At 38.9% G+C, this 14,153-nt stretch overlaps 1 pseudogene; it reads right to left on the bottom strand.

The window, feature by feature from the left end:
* Positions 1 to 9,222: 9,222 nt before the first annotated feature.
* On the bottom strand, positions 9,223 to 11,185 carry LOC116557422 (annotated as a pseudogene).
* Positions 11,186 to 14,153: the final 2,968 nt, after the last annotated feature.

Raw genomic sequence — 14,153 nt, 5'->3', positions numbered from 1 at the left:
AATCCATAGTTATAAAGCTTTGCTCCTATGTTTTCTTCCAAGAAATTTTTAGTTTTAGCTCTTATTTTAAGTCTTTCATTTTGAGTTAATTTTTGTATATGACGTAAAGTAAGTGACTAATATTCACTTCAGCTATGTCTAATTTCTGTTTAATGGATTCACAGGATTCTAACATTTCAACAATTATTATGTTTTTACTAAAAATCTAATCTGATTATTTTATGAATCTGGCCATTTTGATATTTTTTCCTTGCTTATTTGTAAATACTCCATTTTTAATTAAAAAACATTTCCATATGGTTATATTTTGTGCCAATGACTTCAATATCTGAGGTCTTTTGGAGAAAGTGTTCTAAATATGGTTTTTTTTTTTTTGGTGTGTGTGGTTTATGAGGACTTTCAGTCATGGTGGCTTGTTTTCTTGCATATTTGTTGATCTTTGTTTATTAATTCATATTTTATCTAGTCAATTATTTATTCTCTTCACTCAGTGAACAGATATTGAGTGCATGCTCTCTCTAGCCTTTGTTTATATGTTGAGTATATAGAAGTAAACCAAATAGATAAAATCCCCTTCATGGAGTTTACAAGAGAGAGAGAGAGAGAATAAACCAGATAAATAAGTCAAATATATAATATATCATATAATGACAAATTTTAAACATAAGTTAAATAAGTGGGATATAAAGTATAAAGTGTTGAGTTATGGGTTTTTTTGTTTGTTTTAAGTGTTGGGTAGGATGACCAGGAAGGCTTCATTTAGATGAATTTTGAGTAAGTGTCTCAAGTGAAGGGTCTAGACAGGCAGATATTTGGGAGAACATTACATGGAGAAAATAGTAGGCGAGAAGACCCTAAGGTGAGCTCTTGACTTCCAGGTGACAGTGAGGGGCAGTGTGGCTACAGTGGTGAGCAATGGGGAACAGACTGGGAGATGAGACCGGAGAGGCATTGAGGATCAGATTACATTGAATCTTGTATGTCATAATAAAGACTTTGGCTTTCATTCTGAATGAGTTGGGGAGCCACTGGAGGATTTTGTCCAGAGAAATGACACACTTTAGCTTATGTTTTAACAGACTCATTTTGGCTTCTGTGTTGAGAATAGATGAAAGGGAGGTACATGTAGAATCAGTGCACCATCTTGGAAGCCATTTCAGTAATACAGACAGGACATGAATTGGCTTGGAGGATGGTAGTGGCAATGGGGATGTTGAGAAGTGATCACATTTATCTACATCTATCCTTTTAAATTTTAGGTGGAACCAACAGGATTTTTGGGATTAGATGGGGAGTGTGAGAGAAAGGAAAGAGTTCAGAATAACTCCAAATGGGCCGAGCAACTGGAAGGATGGAAGTGCCAGGAACTGAGATGAAGGAGGCTTATGGGCAGAGAGGTTTGTAAAATGAAAAGAGAAAATCAAGAGCTCAGTTTTAGATATGTTAATTTTTGATGCAATTAGTCATCCGTTTGGGGATGGCCAGTAGGTGGTTTAATATATGAGTCTGGCATTCTGGTAGATATCTAGGATAGAGATATAAATTTGGCAGTGTTGGCATAGAAATGGTATTTAAAGCCATAAGATTGGATGAGATTACTAGTGAGGAAATATAAAAGAGAAGAGGTCTAAAGTCTAAGCCCAGGAACTCTCTAAAGCTTAGAAATCAAGAAAATGAGAAGGAACCAGTAAAAGGACCAAGAAAGTCCAATCAGTAAAGTAGGAGAAAAACCAGACAACTGTGGTGTCCTACAATCCAAGTGAGGCAAGTGAATCAAGGAGTGTCAAATGCTGATGACAGGCCAAGTAATATTGATGGCAGTGGTATTTAGGGCCCTGAGGTTCCTGGCATCTCCAAGTTTCTGGGTGCCACTGTGTTCCCTGGTGCCAACTATGGAGGCTGCTTGCAGTGCACCTGGTCCAGCTGCAGCCTTGCAAGGAACCAGCACCTGTGCTGGCACCCGGAGCTGCCTGCTCCACTGAAGCAGCCGACATGTCTGACTGTGCAGTGACCAGATCCCATACTCGCTTACACACCCCTCACCACTCCACGTGGTCTCCCTTGGCAGGCATGGGATCCAGGCATGGGATCCAGGCTGGAAGCATGAGTCAAGAGCAACCTGCCAGGCTGAGTGGGTGGAATAAATCCAGCGGGCCTGAGAAAAAGCTGGGCAAAGGTGCCACTGGCCACAGAGGTTTCTGGCCAGAAAAGCAACACTCCAAAGATTCTGTGACAGTATAAAGACTAAGAAGCATCCAATGGTGACGTCAAGGATATTTGGGGCCTTGATAAGAGTAGTCTTAGAGGAGTCTTGGGGATGAAAACCTGATCTGAGTGGATTCAAGAGAGAATGGGGTACACCCATGTTTCTGACATTATTCATAATAGTCAAAAGCTGGAAAGAACCTGAATATCTATTGATGAGTGAATGGATACACAAAATGTGGGATATACCTACAATGAAACACTGTTCAGCCTTAAAAAGGAAAGAAATTCTGATACAGTCTACAACATAGATAGAACTTGACATTATCCTAAATCAAATAAGCCAGTCACAAAATTACAAATATAGTAAGATTCCACTCATATGAGGTACCTCGAGCAGTCAAATTCATAGAGACAGAAAGTAGAATGTTGGAATGAGGAGCTGTTGTTTAACAGGTATAAGAGTTTCAGTTTTGCAAGAAGAAAAAGTTCTGGAGATTGGCTGCATAATAATGTGAGTACACTTGACACAACTGAATTGTACACTAAAAAGATGGTACATTTTATGTTATATGTATTTATCATAATTAGAAATTTAAAAAGTTACAGAAATGGGAGACAACTGGAGACAGAAAGTATCGAATCTTTTGAGGAGTTTTTCTGTGAAGGAAAGGAGAAAAATAGAGGTAGAAATGAGGCCAAGAGTGTTTTGTTCTTGTGATCCTCAGTTGTCTGTTCATATTTATGAAGAATTATGTTTATCAATCTAAGAATGCTTGCACAGATTGCCCCTCTTTCAGTGGGAAGATGGAAGAGAGCAGGGTATACACATGAGTAGGCCTGAGTCAGGAATGTCCAGGTGAGAGATGGGCAGAAGAATTTTTGCATTTAGAAAAATGGAGTAACAATATTATCTATACTTAGGGTAGCAGTGATTATTAAAAAATACATGAAAAGTATTTTCTTGAGAAGTCAGTGCTGAATACATAGTAGGTACAATTACTATTTGTTATTCTTTATTATTTGCTACTTGGAAAAGGCAAAAGTTAAGTCTTTTACATTACTTTTAAATGTGTGAATTAGGAGACAATGCTAGCTACTTTATTAGGTTAACTTACATGGTTAAACAGATTTAGTGGATATTCCTTTGTCCATATTCCTTATATTTCTCCATTTGATTCCTGGATCTTTTATGAGGGAATTATAATTAACAGGAATTTCCCCCTTCAAATATGATTTGGTTGTATTTTGCTATACAGAAAAAAATAAAACAGACTATTTTTGTAAAGCAGTGGTTGCTTGTGAGCTAGAAAAAAAAAATCTTTGACAAGAAAAATGTATACATTTTCCAGATCCTTTGTCATAGATAAAAACAAAAAAAACCACTGTTGGCTTCGACCTTTCTGAAAGACCCTCGTTATCTAGGCTCCAAGAAAAAGGCATGCTCAATTTTGTGAATTACCATTTTATGTGAACAAATTGACGTCGTTATAGCATTCTTAATTTGGTTGCTGAAAGAGATTTAGATAATTGGGCAATTTACAAAAGAGTATGTTCTATCTGGGGCCAAACCTGCTTTTTCTTTGGGTTGCAGATTCTCTGCCCCCTTGTGGCCTTCCTCCTTCCTCCGGGGGTGTGTGTGTTTAATGCTGCTGCGTTTTTCCTTTCCAGGCTGGTTTGAGAAGAGTGTGGCTGCCTGGTTCCCTGAACACCAGACAGGGTTGCTAATTACATTTGCCCAGATGGCAAAGGGGGTCCCACAGCCTACGGACTTAATTTCGGAAATTTACTTTCAGAGAGAAGCGAGAGAGAGGATTGCTTTCCAAATTAAAGAGAATTATGTTACAGGCATTTGATTGTGTGAGGAGACAGAATCACAGAACAGGAAGGAAATCCTCAGAAGTTATTTAATCCAATCTGAACTCCAGAAGACGTTCAAGACAGATGGGCAATCTCCTAATCTCCATATCTCCATGTTTTGTCTTCCTGTCTCTTTTTGAAGATAGTGAAAGGATTCTTTTAAAAACATTATTAATCAGAAATATATTTATTTTAAGATATTTGGAAAATGCTGAAAAACTATAATGAAGAAAATAAAAACCATATATAACCCCATCATCTAGAGATAATTACTATTTAAAGGTTTAACTCCTCTTCATATTTTTTGGTAGAGAAAAGTTAAATATACACTTTTGCATTGTATATATGATAAATGTTTTTGATGGGAGCAGAGGCTGGCAAAATATGGCTTGTGGACCAAATCCAGTCCACATGCTATTGGCCTATATTGCCTGTAAGCTAAGAATGGTTTCACATTTTTAAGTGATTGAAAAAAAAAGAAGAACATTGCCTGACATGAAAATTACATAAAATTCAACTCTTATTTCCCACAAATGAAGTTTTATTGGAACACAGTCATGTGTACAGCCTACAGTGAGCTGTGATGTGCAACTGCACTCTAGCCTGGGCAACAGAGCAAGACCCTGTCTCAAAAAACAAAAAACAAAATTATTGCTCATATAATTTTGTGTATGGATTCAGCTTTTTCACCCTCAGTCTCTTTCTTTTAAACATTTTTTTTGCAATGGTCCTTTAAATAATATTTATTATAAAAATTAAAATGCACCATAGAGAGTACAATACGACCATATATCCATCGTCCAGTTTGAATAATTACCAATATTTGGCCGCATTGTTAATATTTTTCTTTGTTGAAATATTTTAAAGTAAATTACAGAGATTGTATGATTTCATCCCACTTGAGGAGTAATTTAAAAAAAAAATTATAAAATGATTTGCCAGAGATTCAGGTTCAAAAATATTATAAAACCAGTTAATGTTCGTGATGAATATTGAAGAGCATAAAAACAACACAGAATATATAAATACTCAAAGTAAAAAGTAGAAATTCCTTTTTCACCTCTCTTCTCCCCTCCTCCCCTGCCAGTTTAGTGGATATCCTTTCAGTTATTTTCATATGTGTATGTATAGGAATGCATTTTTTATAACTTAGATTAACTGTTTAAAACATAATTTTGGGATAAAGGAACAAGAGAAGAAACTCTTCTCTTGCAAGCACGTATGATAGCACACCAGATGAGCGCCTTAACTGATGGAGAGTGAGGACTGGGACCTTCCTAGGTTAGTAGTTAGGGTAAGATATGTTTTCTTCTTCAAATGCCACCCATCACCAAGAAACTCACATGAGAAACCAGGACTGGGAAGTTGGTATTGGCAGGGACACTCTTTTTACTGCCCCTTGCCACCACCCCACTTAATTTCTCAGTTAACAGGTGGATACACATAGTAAATTCAAGAAATCCTGCATTAGGCTCCCTCAAATGAGAGTCACTGTATATAAAATCCACCTTATTGCACTTTTTATCCACTTTTTTTAAACCACTTTCTGCACTTTTTATCTTAATAGCAAACCTGGAATTTAGAGAAAGTCTGCATGAATAATGTAATGAATTACTGTATACCCACAACCCAGATTCACTAGTTACTACTGCCATATTGATTTTCTCTCTATATAAATACTGATATTTATTAATCTTGTTGTTATTGCTGAAGAATTTGAGAATAAACTGTAGATATCATGACTCTTTACCCCTTGATCTTTCAGTGTGTAAGTGCAGTTTTGGGGAAGCTTCATTTTAATGTGTACAGAAGTCTGGGGCAAAGACCCTCGGGGTCTGTTGGATGTAACTTTTCCAGGTACAGTTCACTTGAGTGGTTTGTGGAGTTACCTGATCATTTTTGTACTATAAATCGACAAATTACACAGTCTCTTCAGTTGTTTCATTTTTATAAAAGAAAAATGTTTCTTTTAGAAAATAAATTTTGTAGGGCTTTTGTAGCATTAGAATTGGAGTACATTTTCCCCATTCTAGTTTTTCTTTTTCTGAAATATATGTGTAGTTTTAAAAAATAATGGCTTTATTGAAATGTTAGTCACCTAACATAAAATTCATCCTTTTAAAGTATGTAATTCAGTGGGTTTTAAAAAGTATATTCACATGTTGAATTATCAATACTTAATTATAGAACATTTTCATCAACCTCAATAAGGTACCTATCAGCAGTGATTTTTCCTTCTCACCTCTCTCCAGTCTTTGGCAGTCACTAATTCTGTTTTGTGTCTCCACAGATTTATCTCTTCTGAACATCTTGTAGAAATGGAATCATGTAATATGTAGCTTTTTGTGTATGACTTCTTGCATTTAACACAAGGTTACAAGGTTACGTAGAGTGTATTGAAACTTTAATTAATATTCTTTTATATAGGTATTTACATTTTGTTTATACATTCATCAGTTGGTAGACATGCACACTGTTTTCATGTATTAGCTATCATAAACAATGCTACTGTAAACATTTGCATACAAGTTTTTTGTGTGGAAATACGTTTTCAATTATCTTGGGAATATACCTAAGACTGGAATGAGTCATTTGGTAGCTATGTTTAATCTTTTGAGAAACTTTTCTGAGAAACTGTCAGCCTGTTTTTCCAAATGGCTGTACTATTTCGCAATCTCACTAGCAATGCATGAGCATTTCCATTTTTCGTATCCTTACTGACACTTGTTATTGTCCACCTTTTTGATTATAACCATCCTAATGGACATGCAATTTCACCATAGTTTCGATTTGGATTTCCCTAATGACTAACGATGTTAAGCATCTTTTCATGTGCTTATTGGCCAAATTGTGTACCTTCTATGGATAAATGTTTATTCAAATTCTTTGTCTATTTTTTAGTTATTTGTCCTTTCATTGTTAAGTTTTTAGAATTCTTTATATAATTCTGGAGACAAGGACCTTATCAAATATATGATTTCAAATATTTTCTCCCATTCTGTGAGTTGTTTTTCTATTTACTTGATGTTTTTTGAAACACAAAAGTTTTTAATTTTAAAAAGTCAGATTAATTTATTTTTTATTTTGGTGCTTGTGCTTTTGGGATCACATCTAAGAAACCATTGTCAATCCAAGGTTATGAAGATTTATGCCTATGGTTTTTCTAGGAAAGTTGTATGTTTTAATTCTTATATTTAGATCTATGATCTATGTTGTATTAATCATGAGTATGGTGTGAGGTAGGGGCGTATGGTATTTTAAGAATAAAAATATTTCAGAAAAAATATTTCAGAATAAAATTGTTTTAAGAATAAAAAGTATTTGAAAAGTAAGTTTATGATCAAAATGAACTGACAGCTTTCAAAGTCCTAACGTTTGTTGTTTCAAAATTTGTATGCCTGTAGGATAGACATTTAAATTGATCATCATTAGACTGGATTAGAAAAAGATATACAAAAACAAAGTAAGCTTTTTCCTTTTTGAAAAGATCTGAAAATGGAATTGTCAGGTAGCTGCTGCCTGTGTATTGTTCTATTAACTGTATATGCATGTGTTTTTTTGCTCCCCTGCCCTGCCAATCTCATTTAGTCACAAGAAAGCTAAAAACAGTCATAAAGATCTAGGCGATAAATTTTAAGCAAACAGGCAATTCGAAAAAACAGGATTGTGAAATGTCCAACTAAAAACATATTCAAAAATGGTCCATGAATCCCCAAATATCTTTTAGGCACATTATATGTAGATAAATGGATTTTAAAGTTTCTGGTTCTCATTTTCAGAGGTCATAGACATTAAAAAATTTTTTTTTGATAATGAAAGAATGTTTATTTCCACGTTGTGCTCAGGCCTGAGCTAAAGTACATTAAGACATTGAATGATGTCACCCAGGGATATCTAATCAGGCAACATATAGGACTGATATGAGCAAGTGTTGATGGTGGTAGAGGGGTTGCACTGGTAACTCATGCAGAAGGAACCAGCTAGACAGTAAAACAAAAATTTGCAGAACACACCAAGTGATCAAATCTCACATCTTTAGGATAGGCAAACTTGATTGCTGGGTTAAGAACCATAGATGTCAGTTAAGGTTGGCAGTGGAGGGGCTTCCTCAGCTTAGATTGTCCTCTGACTTGTATTGTTCAGCCTATACATCTAATTGCCAGCACTTTACATTTAATTTCATGAGAAACCAAGTCCTCAGTTAAGGGAAGGAAATTGCTTTGACCAGATCTTATGGCTCAGATTGGTCACATTGGCAAGACCTCAAAGTCTCCATAACCAAAGCTAGGGAGAGGCTCTATATGCTAGAAGGAGTAACTAGTCACTGCAGATGGTCTCAGCCTTAACCCTATGCAGGGAGCTTGACTCTAGCACCAAGAACCTGGCTTTTCAGACTCTACATAGGAATTCCACCAAAATTAAAAGATGTATAACCTGGACCTACATCATCCAACTCAAATAACTCAAAGGGCCTCCCCATAGAGACCAAAGCCCAATATACTTCCCTTAAGGAGCACCAGCAGTGTTTAAGTTTAGCTTTGTTAAAAAAAAATTAGCCATAACGGATTTCTCAGTTTGTGACACTAGTCACCTTGAAGAACACCTCGAAGAACACCTCTAAATGCATGAACTAATTGAGCACTGGTTCAACCTTTAATTTCTGTCTGCTTGCTTTTTCTGCCCCTGTCTACCTTTAAGAGACAGGGTCTCACTTTGCCACCCAGGGTGGAGTGCAGTGGCATGATCATAGCTCACTGCAGCCTTAACTCCTGGGCTCAAGCAAACTTCCCATGTCAGCCTTCTGATTAGCTTGGACTACAGGCATGTACCAGCAGGCTGGGCTAATTATATTTTGTAGAGACAGGGTCTCACTATGTTGCCCAGGGTGATCTCAACTCCTGTCCTCAAGTGATCTTCTGCCTAGGTTCCCAAAGCGTTGGGATTATAGGCAGTAAGCCACCACGCCCAGCCCCTGCCTACATTTACAATATTCCACTCAACAAATAACATTGAGTCTTCCTGGGTCTCGGAAGTGAAAAAAATTAAGTGCTATGTAGAATTAAGCAAACATGTAAGTGATGTTTCAGAAGTAACATCCTTAAGTAGGCTTAAAATAAGGCCTACATCAATGCCCTAACTCAAACGAGGACAGACAACTGTTGTTTAGTCTTTATTTCATAATCATACACTTAACTCTGTGATCCAGCTAGGCACAGAAGGGAACAAGAAAAACATGGAACCCAAAGGGAACTGCAGCAAGAGCACAAATATTCTAGGACACTGTGAGCAGATGGGGTGGAGGGGCGCTTTCCTGAGAAGGAATGGTCTGGTGGTTAAGACAAAAAACACAAGTCAAACTTATTAGAGCTGTCCACAGTCAGCAGTGGTGATCTTCTTGCTGGTCTTGCCATTCCTGGACCCAAAGCGCTCCATAGCCTTCACAATATTCACGCCTTCTTTCACCTTACCAAAGACCACATGCTTGCCATCCAACTGCTCCATCTTGGCAGTGCACATGAAAAACTGGGAACCATTTGTGTTAGGTCCAGCATTTGCTATGGACAAGATGCCAGGACCTGTATGCTTCAGGATGAAGTTCTCGTCATCAAATTTCTCCCAGTAGATGGACTTGCCAACAGTGTCATGATGGCATGTGAAGTCACCACCCTGATACATAAAACTTGGAAGAATTCTGTAAAAGCAGGAACCCTTATAACCAAATCCTTTTTCTTCAGAGCTCAGAGCACGAACATTTTCTGCTGTCTTTGGAAACTTTTCTGCAAAGAGCTTGAAGCAGACGTGGTCCAAGGAGTCGCCGTCGATAGCAACGTCGAGCACAGCAGGGTTGACCATGGCTGATAGTACCGGGACCTCTGATGGCAGTAGCCTCTGCAAAGCTGGTCATAGAAATTTGAGAGTCTCTCCTGTATGTATTTTTTTAGCTACTTATTTTTATATTAAATGGTAAATTATTGACTGTAGATACCTTGTCTTAATCCCCTTTGTTTTTTATCGTCTTCTGTCCCCAGGGCAGCTATGTTTTGCTTTTTTGGATTGTGTACTACACAGCTTTAAAGGGTGCCTGGGGTTGAGCAGTGCACATCTCTCTCACTGTACAGGGAAGCCCTGACCATCACAATAAATTGTAGGCAGCAAGTATTTTCATTTATTTGCTGAATTAAAATGAATTCCCATAAGTTCCCTCTAAAATCACTGGCAGATTTGTGGTGGGCAGAATGCATTGGAGACAGGTAGTAAACACTAGACCAGATTAATATTTGCATTGAGTGCCTCTGTTATATCTTTTAGCATACATTAAAGTGGATTCTAGTCTTGTTCTAGTAAAACCCACAACTGAGTGACCCAAAGATGAGACTGCTGGCTGGTAGTGCACGCCCTGCAGGGTGGCAGGAGGCTGGCTTCATCCATGTTGCGATATTTCCTAAGGAATGGCTTATATCTAGAGGCTGTGATATCTTCGTCCCTAGTTATCCACCTTGTGTGTACCTTGCATTCCTTCCTTTTCAGCATGCAGAATTGAACTTGGCTTTGAAGTAAACAATACTGGCTTTTGAGTGATCCAGCAGCTGTTACACTTTGGTGAGAGTTTTCTTCCCTACCCAGGTCTTGTTTTCCATTTCTCTCTCCATCACTTTCTCTTCTGCCCCCACCTCTTCAGGCTTACTCTACCCAATTACCACGCCAGGAATAATTTCTGTCTATCTCCTTTCCCAAAGAGATGCTTCCTTTATTCAGCCGCTTAAATAAGTAAAACAGTTTCCCTTTCCCCTGAACCACCTGCTCAAAATACAAGCGGGAGACCAATTATAACCTAGGAGACAAATCCCCTTTGAACAGCTGATCCAGGGAATGGATTTGGAGGCTTATCTTCGGTCTGAATCACAGGGTCATGCCAGGGTCATCTCTAGAGCAAATCGTCCCCTCGGCTTCCACTGAGCTTACCCTGAAATGTGCACACTGGGTCTCTTTTCCCATGGATTATGAAGCTATGTGGTGAAGGCTGCTCATTTGATGTACTAATCAGCATCTTGACATAACACATGGGAAAAGTTTAAAAGTTTGCCCTTGTACTGCAAGTCTTCTAGAGTACTTTCTTATTATGTGCTTGTGATCACAGACAAAAGCCTGTGACTGTAAATCTGAAAAAAATGACTTCCAAAGCTAGGGCAGTGCTTCTCAGATTTTCATGTGTATACACATCATCCAGGGATGTCATTTAAATGCAGGTTTTTATTGCCTAGGTTTGGAACAGGGCCTGAGATTCTGCATTCTAACAAGCTATCAGGTGGGGCTGATGCTGTGCTCCACCGGACTGCACTTGGAGGAGAGCCTGCTGATGGACAGTCAGCTGGGAAACTTTCAGTTTGAGGCATACTTAGTGAAACTTTGTATTCCTTAACTACTGCCCAAGGGCCTTGTGCCTTGTGCAAGACACACCTGTGGATAGTAGACACACCTGACAGCGATAACTTGACTTCAGCATACCCTGAGAATGACCCTGCAGGGCAGATGCACCCAAATGTGTCTTTGGAGTTTCGAGCTAAGGAATCCAGAAGTGGCCGACCTAAAGATTCATTCCTTATCTATGAGGAATATCTGAGCCCCTCAGCCCTCCCAAGGAACGCAGGCAGTACAGGAGATCAAAGCCCTGTGTTTTGGGTTAAATGAAGGTTGCCAGTTGGAGGTTGTTAGTAGGAAGGTGCTAAGTGAAAACGCTATTTAAACTGCATGCTTCCTACAAGCAGCTCTCCTGCCCTGCCCGCTGCCACTGGGAAGAGCAGTGCTCCTGTCCAGCCCACCGACCCTGGACCACGCTTGTAAGTAAATTCCCCTCAGTAAACCCCATGTCTGCTTTGCTGGCTCTGGGTCTCTTGTTCGGCCTCCTGAACCTGGTGCCGTCCCTACTAGAGTTGAGAGGGGGCTGGCATGAGTGACCTCTTCTGTTTGACTGCCCAAACTTCTCTGGGCATTCCTTATTTTTGCCCCCCTCTCCCTAGTTCAAATGTTTTATTGCTGTAGTCATCATATTGAATGATATTTATTTGTTTACGTGCCTGCCACCTAGACTCTCGGCATGTAGGGATAAGAGAGAACTCTCATTCATCTTTGGATCAAGGATACCTAGAACAGCATCTGTTACACACACACACACACACACACACACACACACACACACGGAGTAGGCACTCAACAAATATTGGATAAAAGAAAAACTGATAAATTAAATTCATAAAATTAAAACCTATCCATCTGAAACATCATAAACAGGATACGAAGGCAAATGACAAACTAAGAGAGATATTTGCAGTGTATTAAGATCTCTTATGAGTTGTTACATCTTGAGTTGGGTCCCTCAAAAGATATGTCACTGTTCTAACCTCTAGTACCTCAGAATGGGAGCTTATTTGGAAATAGAGTCATTGCAGAATAATTAAACTGTGGAGTAGGGTGGGCTCTTAAGCCAATATGACTGGTGCCATAAGAGGAGGGGACATGGACATACAGGGAGCACCTCACATGCGGATGGAAGCAGAGATCTGACTGATACAGCCACAAGTTTTGGAACACCTGGGGGTGTCAGAAGCTGGAAGAGGCAGGGAAAGGTCCTCCCTAGAGACCTCAGCGGGAGCATGGTACTGCCGATGCTTTGATTTTGTACTTCCGGGCTCTAAAACTGTGAGAGAATACATTTGGTTTTTTTGTTTTGCTTTTGAGAAGGAGTCTTGCTCTATTGCCAGGTTGGAGTGCAGTGGCACAATCTCGGCTCACTACAACCTCCGCCTCCTGGGTTCAAGTGATTCTCCTGTCTCAGCTTCCCAAGTAGCTGGGACTACAGGTGCATGCCACCGTGCCCAGCTAATTTTTGTATTTTTAACAGAGACAGGGTTTCAGTATGTTGGCCAGGATGGTCTTGATCTCTTGCCTTTGTGATCCATCTGCCTCGGCCTCCCAAAGTGCTGGGATTACAGGCGTGACCCACCATGCCCGGCCATTTCTGTTGCTTTAAACCACCTAGTTTGTGGCATTTTGTTACAGCAGCCATAGGAAACTGACACATAAGCAACAAGAAAAAGAATGATCTAGTAGCAAAGGGGGGAGAAAACCCAATCATAGGCAGTGCACCCCAAAATGCAAATTGCTCATAAACAATGTTCAAGGGCTAGTAATCAAAGCAATGCAAAATAAACACAATATTGAAATGCTATTTTTATCTTATATTTATTAATTAGGAAAAAAATACAGTGTTGTGAGTTTAGGATAACAGGCCCTCTTCTGTGCTTGAGTCGCTATTAGCTGTTGATATGACCCCCAAGTATATCTTAAGTTCCACTTCTCTCCATGTCTTCTGCCATTGCTTCCTTTTAAGATACCATTGTCTTGACTTTCTAGACAACAGAATTAATCTAAATGGCGCTGTTACTTACCTTGCTTAGAGCTGCCAGAGGGAGTCATTTAAAAAACATTAGTCAGGCCATGTGACTCCGCTGCCTAAAATCCTTCAGTGATAGCTTTCATTGCAATTAGTGTGGCCCCTGCCAAGCTCCTTCTCCGTCACAGAACTCTGGACCCATGGCTTCTTTCAGTTCCTTTGTGGAGCTCTTCTTGCGGGGATAGCACACAATGCTTGTCCCTCTCTCAGAATGCTTATCCAGCCACTCTTCACCTTCTGGTCTTAACTTCATTGTCCCAGTGGAACTTCCTTGGCATTTCTTCTCTGGCCCTGCCTAAGTGAGGTCACTGTATTATATTTTCTCATGGTACTCTGTTGGTTTTTCTCATCATTTATTATCATCATGAATATTGGGTATTTGCTTCTTGTCTCTCTCTATCTAGATTGTAAACTCTCTAAAGCAAGGACTATATCTATGTTGTCCCCCAGCTGTAACTCAGACTTGGGTATAGAAGCAAACACATAATAGGCAATCAATGTGTATTTGCTGACTGAATAAATAGAGATTAATCTGGCAGAAGTGATCAAAAGTCTTAGAGATGTGTATATCCTTTCAATCAGTAATCCCATTTCTAGGAATATATTTTAAGAAAATAATTAGGGATGTGTATCAAGA

Source organism: Sapajus apella, unplaced genomic scaffold, assembly GCF_009761245.1.
Source record: "Sapajus apella isolate SASKATOON/1434 unplaced genomic scaffold, GSC_monkey_1.0 scaffold19, whole genome shotgun sequence".
Classification (NCBI taxonomy): domain Eukaryota; kingdom Metazoa; phylum Chordata; class Mammalia; order Primates; family Cebidae; genus Sapajus; species Sapajus apella.
This window is presented reverse-complemented; position numbering and strand designations above follow the sequence as displayed.